Source organism: Quercus robur, chromosome 8, assembly GCF_932294415.1.
Source record: "Quercus robur chromosome 8, dhQueRobu3.1, whole genome shotgun sequence".
Taxonomy (NCBI): Eukaryota; Viridiplantae; Streptophyta; class Magnoliopsida; order Fagales; family Fagaceae; genus Quercus; species Quercus robur.
This window is the reverse complement of record NC_065541.1, coordinates 28,895-40,329: the sequence shown is the minus strand read 5'-3', so window position 1 is coordinate 40,329 and position 11,435 is coordinate 28,895. Positions and strand designations below refer to the sequence as shown.

The 11,435-nt window shown below is 31.3% G+C and overlaps 1 long non-coding RNA gene across 3 annotated transcripts; it reads right to left on the bottom strand.

The window, feature by feature from the left end:
• Positions 1-2,507: 2,507 nt before the first annotated feature.
• Positions 2,508-5,242, bottom strand: LOC126694050 (uncharacterized). 3 transcript variants are annotated; one of them, XR_007645593.1, is made up of 3 exons: positions 4,892-5,238; positions 4,238-4,333; positions 2,508-3,990 (listed from the first exon to the last, which is right to left on the bottom strand). It is a non-coding gene; the product is annotated as an uncharacterized LOC126694050 (long non-coding RNA). The 3 variants fall into 3 exon arrangements; XR_007645591.1 differs by having other exon boundaries at positions 4,238-4,380; positions 4,892-5,233; XR_007645592.1 differs by lacking the exon at positions 4,238-4,333 and having other exon boundaries at positions 4,892-5,242.
• Positions 5,243-11,435: the final 6,193 nt, after the last annotated feature.

The window sequence follows — 11,435 nt, the reverse complement described above, 5'->3', positions numbered from 1 at the left end:
TTATATAGAATGTTTAGATTTTTTTTTTTTTGATATTATTACAGGTCGCGTATTGGAACATACATGAATAGAAATTTCACATTATTTTTAGAAAGGGAAATAGAAATATCACTTTTGGAAATGGTGAAGCGTGATGAAGATTAGATTTTCTATCAAGTTCCAACCTATAATTATGTGGATACAATACTGGATTAGTTGTCTAGCTACCATCCTGATCAACCTTCTTTCTTATTTGTGGATTTTTTTGGATAAGAAAATTAAAGAGAGTTTTGGATTTCAATCTTAATTTAAATGGCTTGAATAAAGTATGAAATAAATTAATTTTTTCTATTAATGAAATTCATGAGTAATTTGTGTTTTATTAATATGTATATTTGAAATGATTAGGTGTAAACTATAAAGTATAGTCATCACCCTATATATGGAGTATTTGATTTAGGACACAATTTACTATTTAATTATTGTAATTTATTAATTTTAGTATTTAATTTGTAATTTTAGTTATTTTAGGTTTAGAGTTATTTTTTCCTTCTTTTCAGGTGCTTTTAATGCTTTTTAGATCAAATTTAGTTCCTGATATAGTTAGGTATTAATGAGGACTTATTTTAGAATATATTTTATTGTCGGTCAAGTTTTATGGAGCCTTTAAATAGGCCCCTAAGACATATATTCAATCAATAAAATTCAGACTTTTGTCTATTGTTTCTCAAGCAAATGTGTTTTTTTCCCCCCTTATTTTCTAGAAGTAAACGTTTTCTGCTTCTTAATGCTTCCACATTACACATCAGTTGGTATAAGAGAATTGATTTATCCTGGTCTAGTTGCTGACGTATGGGACGGTAGCAATTCCAGTAATAGAAAATTTAGCAAGTATTACATGACGTACAGCTGACACTCACAAATATCTTTGCTAAAATGCTGTTGTTGGAGCATGGAAACAATAGGGATTACTGTTGCGAAGACATAACTCACAGGTAACTTATTGGTAAGCAAATTTCATATAGATCTTATAGAAAAATTGCAAGTTTTAATGGTTATTTTTTAAAAGAGGATTTTCTTGATTAGTTACTTGATCTATAGGATTTATTTGACTTTGAGAATATTTATTATGAGAGAAAAGTTAAACCTGCTGTGTATAAACTTAGTGAGTATGCTTTACATTGATGGGAACAAATATAGTCTGATAGAATTAGACGAGATAAAGACAAAATTCGTTCATGGCTAAGGATGAAAAAGTTGCTTACTGTCAACTTTTATCTTTTGGATTGTGATGAACTTTTGTCGTATACAAAACAAGATTATTATTGGCCAAAAAGTTTACACTTGAATTATTTTGAAGAACCATATATTCCACCAATTTAGGAAGAATTGCATGTTGAAGAAAATATTGTTCTTGAAGATTATGTAGAAGTCAAAGAACAAAATATAGAGATTTCTGAAAAAATTCTTGTTATGGAAGAAGATCCTCAAATCAAAATTATTGTGGAGGGGAATAGTGAAGATCCTATTATAGAGAAAGATGTTGAAGTCAAGATGGTAGAGACCATTGAGGAAGAAATTGAAGAGGAAAATTTCAAGGATCTCAATGAAATCAAATCATATGATTGTCAATCTCAAGATCCTTTTATTTTGGTGGTAAGTGATACACCGAAGTTTATTGATTTTATTGGGGTTGATAGATTTAATTTAATTGTTAGTTCTTATTTGGTAAATCTTTACAATTACATGAAGGCCAAGGAAAATGGAATTCAAGTTGATTTGTTTATTCTATTGATGGGTTGCAAGTATGGAAAGAATATCAAAGGGCTCGTTATTTTGGGTTTAGAGTTATTATTTCATTGTTTTTAGGTGTTTTTAATGTTTTTTAGGTCAAATTTGGTTCCTGTTATGGTTAGGATTTAATTAGGAGTTATTTTAGAATATATTTTCTTGTCTGTCAAGTTTTATGAAGCCCTTAAATAGACCCGTAAGTCTTTACACATTTTTTAGCAATTATTCAATCAATAAAATTCAGACTTTTGTCTATTGTTTCTCTGGTAGATTCAAGAACCTTTTCTCCTTGTGGATTCAAGGAATCCTCATGGATTCATGGTTATTTTCAGAAGCAAATGTGTTTTGTTTATTGTCTTCTAAAAGTAGATATTTTCTGTTTTAACGCTTCCGCATTCCACATCAGTATTGAACCATCTGAAAAGTGATATGATGTTTATTAATTCAACCGTTGCTTCATTGGTTCAAGTGTTGGATTAATACTTAAATTATGGGTCATTCCACGGTACCCACCTATTTTTTTAGTGGGTATCGTACCTGTCACGCCCCAAATCCGATACCCGGATTTGTGACCATGACTGGCATGCTAATATCAAGCTTAAATATGATATTAACAAGAACGAACTTAACTTTTACAAACTTTTACAATAGCTTTCCTTTTTCTGTTCGTTCTTGTTTCTTTACTTCTTGATATAATTTTTCACTTGATAGTCAGAGTATCTACACTGTATTCAAAATAACATAATCCACCAATCATTTAATTATCCACACTTTCACATAATACATCTCTTAATACTTTAAGGTACACAACTTTCATTAGATCCTAATATACACAATACTACAAAGCTAAATATCAAATTGCTAATTTAGGATCTATACATATAAAACTAAAACCAGCTCCTTTCAAACTCAACTAAGACTCCCTCTGCTCCAAAATAAAACCTGCTAACTGAAAGAGTGGAAGGGGTGAGCTACACAGCTCAATAAAGGTAAGATATATGAGAATTCAATAAGGATGCATGTAAATCAAATCATTTCATTCTATGAATATTCGAACAGGAGAACATCTTTTCATGCATAGTATTTTATACTATTCATAATAATAGCTTATACTCTCTTCATAGAAAATAATTATTCTCCTTTTTCTTATCAAAATAATTTTACCAAAACCTTTCATATTGAATCTCCTGCAGTTCTTACAAAGTCACCATATATATTTTCCTTACAAATAATTATTTTAATTTAAATCAGATAATCGGCAACTTTGTATTAAACTAGAAACATCTTGACCCAATAAGAAAATATTTCTTTATAAATATTTTCTCGAAAAATATTATAACTTTCATAGTCAAAAAACTTAACATTTCATAAAGAACAGGTATCTGATAAATTTTAAACATAACTTGTACTTTCATCAGAAACTTTATCTTTATAGCACAATAGAACTTCAGAAACTTTTATCTTTAATGAACAGCTTTCTTTTCATCAGAAACTTCTTATTTTCATGAGAGCTTTTAACTTTTCACAATGCATTTAACAAAATCATTCTCTCATGATTAATAACATAATATAGCTATTCATAAATAACTTATTGGTTAGCCCATATCTGATAAGTCTGTACTTATTTGGGAGGCTTCTAGCACCACGGTGCTAGACATCCAGCATTCCCCACAATGCCAGATATTCCCGGGATCACATCATAATACATATCTTCCAACCATGGGGGTAGGTTGGCTTCCCCCACAAGTTGGCCGTGACTAACAAGGGGCGGGTACAGCAGAACCAGTCCCATATAATGGCCAATCATATAACATTTTCCATGGAAAGTTAGTAATTAATCCTTACTGACAGAGTTTGGATCACCAGAGAACATAACCCAAAAATATTTCATACTTTACGTCGTACTGAAACTTCTTATTTTGCATAACATTTCATAATAATAGCATTTCCATTCTTTTCTTTAAACATCATGTTTGTGGAATCAATAATAACATCAATATGCTTAAATCATATACATAAGTTTTTCGAAAGCTCATGAACATATCTTTGTTAGAATAATGATTACATGCCATATCTCTAATCAAAAACATTTTAATGCATAATATACTTTAAAATAACCTCATGACTTACCAAATGCCCATATAACTTATCCCTTACCTGAAAGCAGAGGAACTGAAAGCCTACAATTGACGGAGCTTAAACCTGAGGAACTGGTAACACCTAAACCAAATATCAAAACTTATTACTATCCATAATTCCTTATCATAAACTTATGCATTCATCTCAAAGTCTATCTCTTAGAATCAAGGAAATCCTAATCCCACCTCAATGAGGTTCCCACAAATACAAAGTACATTCATCAGACAACATGATGTAGTAAATCATAGAGAAACCAATTCATAAAATTTATATATACTCCAAACATACCAAAGGATGAGAATATTAAATTATAGCTCAAAACATTTACCTTAACTTGAGAATTAAATCCACAAAGTTAGGTGTAGCATATTCTGTTCACTACTCATTTCAGCAGCATATGCTCCATTTGTAAAATACAAACGGGCTGTCCACAGACATCCAATTGTCATGAAATTTTACATAACTACTCCCCTGTATGTCCAGTATAAATAATAAAAATTTCGGAGTCAAAGAACAAATCCATGATTTACTAAAAATCACACAAGACAGCATACTCAAATCTGTCCTTACAGAATTTCTTGCAACTTAAAAATTAAACCATTATTTTTATGTTCATCCAAATTCTGTGAGACCACTTCCATAACAACCATGTGTGTCTTAGAGTTCATAAAAACTACTTCTAGAATCCTAATTCATAGAATATGATTTAATACATATTTTTCTTGTTGTAAACATCAAATCTGTCACAAAGACAGCTTCAGTACATATTCTTACAAAATTATCAACAAATAGCAATAAGCCTTAATTTCATTTGGGTATTTTTATACCTATAGTAAACATACTAAAATATGTCATTAAACATTCAATAAACCATAATATCATTAAACCTTCAAATCACTAAAACAGAATCATAATTCAGCCCATAAAATCAGGATAGAGGTTAAAGAAGTAGAAATAAACAAATGAAGTTTTGATTACTTACCCCCAACAATTTGAAGCTGAAATTTTAGTGTTAACCCTTTAATTTCTTCTTTAGAGAGGGATATTTTGTTTTGGTGAGAGAGGGAGGGTTGCCATGTAAGAACAAAGGAAGAAGAGAGAAAGAAGAGCAAAGAAAGAGGAATTGAGAAAGAAGTAAAGGAGCTAGACTTTCTTGTCTGGTGCAGCCAGGAAGATTAGATATGGGAGAAGACTTTTGGGGCAGCAAAATCAGATAAAGAGAGTGGAAAATTTGGGGTGGATACGTGTATGGCTAGGGAAAGAAAAATCACACCCACTTTTCAACTTTCTTGCATTCACACTCAAACTTTCCTACAAAAATAATTTCTTGCATTCACACTCACCCTTTTCTACAAAAATAATATCACTTTGCATATACATATATATATATATATATATATCCTTACCTTTATAAAGTTATATCCATCACATTAAAAGAGCATATATGTTCTATAATATCTCATGCATCATATATAGTTAAAACACCAACAACTATATATATATATATATATATATATATATATCTCATAACTTAACCACTTAATATAGTTTTGCACATACTAAGTATATATTTATAATACAAATAGTCATTTCAATTATTTATAATCTTTACAATTCTTATTCAATGACATTATAAAATAATATGTTTATTAAATACTTTGTAAGTAAGTGGCTTAAAATATTAATAATACTTAACCACAACACATAGTTTAATTATAAAAATTGGGTCGGGGTGTTACAGTACCCACCAAAATCTTAGCCGTGTATTTTTATTGTTTCAATCCTAACCATTTATTTAAGTTAAGTAGTTTTTCTTCCTCCTTTATTTGGTGGATATTTGATGGCTTGTGGGAGATCTGCTTTTGGTTGTTGCATTTGGGAGTTTTGAACAACATTTGATGATTTGTTCTAAAAATGCACACCATGTGTTTGATGTTTTGTTCTATAAGCTTTGTAGTAGCCTAGTGGAGCTAGTGTGCCTATCTCAAGCAATTTTAACTAACTAATTTACTTAATCATGGAGTAAAAGATTGAAAAATTTTCAATCAAATCTTGATGCAAATAATAGATAGGAGATCGATAATGTTATTTGGATAGTGTCTTGCTGAAGTGGCATAGCATCTTTTTCTCTCCTGCTCAAAACTTACATTTGATATGGAGTTAAATCATTTTGCAGGGGTAGGATGAAGAATTGGCTCATACAATTGAAGTCCATGTAACAAGACCAAGCTCTAAAACAGAGCTGAAACATTGATATGCACCCACAATCATTTACATAATTACTCAACTTTCAGATAATAAGAAACCTCTCAAAGGTTCATTATATGATTATATCCTTTTTTTAGCATGTTTTTGTTTACTAGATTTTTTTTATTTAATAAACTTATTATATATGATTTTGAATTTGCCGATATTGTCAGGTTGAGCTAGATGAGCCAAAGTTCTTGAATAATAATAGTTATATAAATAAATATCTAAGGCTTTATGCAAAGAGATTTGCTCTTATGAACATCTTTTTTTTTTTTCCAAGCTCTAATAATTATATCATGTAAATGCAGATATTTCTGTTGTTAGTGGAGTTGTAGAATGGATAATACGAAATTGCTACAAGTTAGAAGTTGCCCTGTTGAGAACTTAAGAATGAATGATCCAAAAATGCATATGCTTTTGATTGTCTCTTTTTCAATTGTTGCCATGATGGTATTCAAATATAGATGTGAACAACACACATTGTAGTGGATTTTTTTTAAAATGAATTTTTTCCTTTAAAAATGGATTTCTTTGTAGTTTGTCTGCTTCTTTTAGATACTTTGCAACAAGAGACCGGCTTGTAGTTTATGACAGTGAGTAATATATCAACTTAAGCTATAAATATTATGAGATGAAAATCACCATATTTAGATCCAAGTGCAAGTAGGTGGCTTGATTTCTTTGGATCATCTACAACACATACAAACAAAATTAGTGAATTTTGTTATTTCATATTTGAATTTATGGAAAAGTGATTTCTTAGTAAACAAATTGTGGCATATACATATGGAATATTTCCCTTGTCAATATATTAGTGGTATACTTCTTGATTTTAATTAACCTAGTAATCATAATAGATTTAATATATTTAGAAGTAAAATCTACCCCCACCTTATTGTGTTTAATACGTGTAAGTGCTCTATTAACTTGTTGGAACAACTCATAAAGCCTAGTTTGCCTATCAAAAAATCTATTCAAGAAGGCATTCATGGCTTCACAATGTTGTGTAGTCTTGTACCTAGAAAAAAATGACTTCTCATGTAAGATAATCTTTTGCATGAATATGCATGATTGTCCATAATATCTAGATTGATTATGATTGTACTCTCCATTAATAATGATTATAATGGAACAATAAAAATTATTTTTAGTAATATGATAAATTCATATTTTGTAAGTCCAAGTTGTTACTAATAGCAAATTACTAGTTGGCTATGATGATAGATTTTTACTCATTATCTTGTCAATTAGGTTATCAATGGAATTTTCATTACCTCGTGTATTTATTAAAAATGTTACAAAAAATGTAGAAGGTCTAAGAAAAAAAATATTTGGAAAAAATATTTTATGATCTTAAATTCAAATTCAAATTTAGGTATCCAAACAATGGAATTTCAAATCCTTTGTTGTATAAGAAGACCCAAACAAGGTATTTTAAAATCAATAGATTTCAAATTGGGGCATTTTAAATCCATTGGGTCAAAATAATCCAAATGTTGTCATCCAAATAAATTTCAAATATTTCGGTCATTTTATAGGTTCTAAAGGTAGTTTGGTCATTTTTTAGGTTTTAGGGGTTTTCGGTAATTTTTTAGGTTTCAAGGGCATTACGGTCATTTTTTAGATTCTGAGGGTTTTTTTTTGTCTTTTTTTATTTTTATTTTTTATTTTTATGTTCTATTATATTTCGGTCATTTTATAGGTTTTAATGGCATTATAGTCAACTTTTAGGTTTTAGGGTTATTCAGTCATTTTTTTTAAATTCTAAGGGTATTTTGATCATCTTTTAGGTTCTAAGAGTATTTTGGTAATTTTAGAGGGTTTCGGGGGTATTTGTGCCATTTTATAAGTTTCGAGGGTATTTTAGTCATTTTTAAGTTTTCTAGTTATTTCGGTCATTTGTGGCAAAAGTACTATCATATATGATATTGGTACTACTTAATATGATAATGGAATCATTAAATGTGAGAAAAAAAAAAAAGACGGAATTATTGAATGTGACAAAAGTACGATTACATGTGATGTTGGTATTGCCCAATGTGACAATGGAACTGTTAAATGTGAGTAAAAATTAAAGTACCAATGAATATGAGAAAAATACAGTCAAATAAGATGTTAGTACTGATTAATGTGACAATAAAATCATCAAATGTGAAAAAAAAATAAATGAACCACTGAATGTGACAAAAGTACAGTCACATATGATGTTGGTACTGTGCAATGTGAGGATAGTACCATAAAATGTGAAGAAAAGAAATAAGGGAACTATCGAATGTGACAAAAGTACAGTCACATGTAGTGTTGGTATTGTGCAATGTGTAGATAGTACCATCAAATGTGAGAAAAAAAATAAGGGAACTACAGAATGTGACAAAAGTATAGTCACATGTGATATTGGTACTGTGCAATGTGAGGATGGTACCATCAAATATAAGAAAAAATAAGGGAACCACCAAATGTGACAAAAGTATAGTCACATGTGATGTTGGTACTGTACAATGTGAGGCTGATACCATAAAATGTGAGGAAAAACAATAAGGAAACCACTGAATGTGATATTTGTACTGTGCAATGTGAGGCTGGTACCATAAAATATGAGGAAAAAACATAAGGGAACCACCGAATGTGACAAAAATACAATCACATGTGATGTTAGTACTGCGCTTTGTGAGACTAGTACCATAAAATGAGAGGAAAAAAATAAGGGAACCACCGAATGTGACAAAAGTACAGTCACATGTAATGTTGGTACTGTACAATGTGAGAATGGAACCATTAACTGTGAGAAAAAAATAAGGGAACCACTGAATGTGACAAAAGTACAATCACATGTGATATTAGTATTACAAAATGTGAGGATGATACCATTAAATGTGAGAAAAAAAAGTAAAGGAACCACCGAATATGACAAAAGTACAGTCATATGTGATGTTAGTACTACAAAATGTGAGGATGGTACCATCAAATATGAGAAAAAATAAGGGAACTACTAAATGTGACAAAAGTACAATCACATGTGATGTTAGTACTACACAATGTGAAGATGGTATCATCAACTGTGAGAAAAAAAAATAAAGGAACCACCAAATGTGACAAAAGTACAGTCACATCTGATGTTGGTACTACACAATATGAGGATGGTACCATCAAATGTGAGAAAAAAAATAAGAGAACAACCGTAAGTACAATCACATATGATGATAATACTACACAATATGAGGATGGTATCATCAAATGTGATGTTTTGGTTACCTGATATAGCAGGTTGCCTACTAGTGGGTACCGTACCCTCCAAAAAAAAGAGGATGTACTATAGAATTACCCTTTAAATTATATATAAGGATATTCGTTAGCATCTCTCTCTCTCTCTCTCTCTCTCTCTATATATATATATATATATATATATATACACGTGTTCACATTTGATGTACTAAAAAAAATTCTCTTTCTCATTCTTTTCCCATTGCTTCTTTGCTCTCAGAAAAATCCTCAACCCCTTCCCTTAGCCACCGCTGCCTTTGCCGAGCTCCAGTTCCCCCCCTCTCACCGCTACTCAATCTCTCTACCCTCACTCTCTCCATTCCGCACCACATTTCCCTTTCTCATCGCCAATCTCCTTTCCCTTCTCCATCGCCGATCTCCTTTCCCTTTCATTTTTTTTTTCTCTCTTCCTCCACCTTGTCGGCCTGCCCAGCCACCGATTGAAGGCCTTGAAACACTCTTTGTCGAAGTACTCTACATTGAGTTCAGCTCCGATTGTGACTTCGTTCCGCCCCTCTCTCTCTCTTTGCTATAGTTTTCTGTATCTTACATTTAGTTATATGTTTTTATTAAATACTCAGTTCTTATCATTCTCATAATAAAATTAATACTCATCATGTTAAAAGCAAGAAAAATACTTCCTCAAAAGAAATTGCTGTTATCTAGATCAATTGATGGTTGTGGTAAGGAGAGAGTTATGGCTTGAATGTGGCTACATAGTGTGCTGCATATTCAAAATCAAAGACTGTATCTTTATAAGTAGATTAGCTACACTTAGTTTAGTAGTGAGTGGTCGAGAAATCAGTGTGACTAAACTATATCAATCAATTTGCCATGCCTAAAATTAAAGATTTTCAATATAATTTCCTTTTTTTTTTTTTTTTTTGGGTATCCACAGGTTGAGGTTCTCCAGAAGATGGATGATTCTTACTTTGGGGAGGGTTCAACTCTTCTTGATGAAAGGTTTGTGAGGGAAATTTTATCAATTTCAGTTCTACTTTCTTTTATGTTCAGTAAATTGAGGATTTAAAATTCAGGCATTCGTTATTTGTTCCTGGATTTGTTATTCATAGGGATTAACTTGATTATCCCTTTAATATGATGTTGGATTTGAAGAATAATTGTTAATTTCTTGATATTAATTTTAACTACACATGAAGAAATTCATCATTGAGAATTTTGCTCTAAGGCAAACATGTGTGTTCAATTTAAAATAACATCTTATGCTATTAATTGTAAAGTTGAAATCCAAACCCCTTTTTTTAAATACTTCTATTTGAATTTGCTTATATGACTTAATGACCAAGGTAGTAATCACCTGGACGGCACCATTAAGTTTGATGTTTTCTAGTAGACTAATTAGTTGTTCGTCAGCCATAGTTCCTCTGATTTGCCCCTAAAATAAAATTTATTACTCTAATCTTAAATTCTGTTAGAAATAAAGGAGATATACTATTTGAATTTTCCTTAGAGAAATTACACAATATGATTTTACCAAAAGAAGTGGCGGAGATGAAGCGTGGACCAAGTCACTGTCTTAAGACAAATCGTGTCGTCTGCGTTATAGATCCACAAAGCTCCGTTCAGCCTTCCAAACTGTTTGGGCTTGCTCACATTACCACAGAGAGTGCATGATTGTTTCCTTCCCATCCTCACAGAGAGAGCAAGCTTCATCCACCATGATGTTCCTGATTCGTAAGTTTGGTTTTGTAGGAAGTGAATCTCTAAGTGCTCGCCATACAAAGTGCCTGATCTTACTGGAAGCATAAATTTTCCACACCCCTTTCCATATCTTTGCAGCAGCATCTGTGGGGCAGGGACTTGGGTTTTCCTGAGGCACACCATTTTCCAGTAGTCTATAACCAGTTCGTACAGAATACTCACCATCAGGAGTAAAGGGCCATACCAGTGTATCATTATCCTCCACTTCACTTACAATAGTGCTAGCAATCATTGAAGCTTGTTTCGAAAAGATCCACATTCCAAACCTTAGAGTTAGGTAGAAATAAGTCACA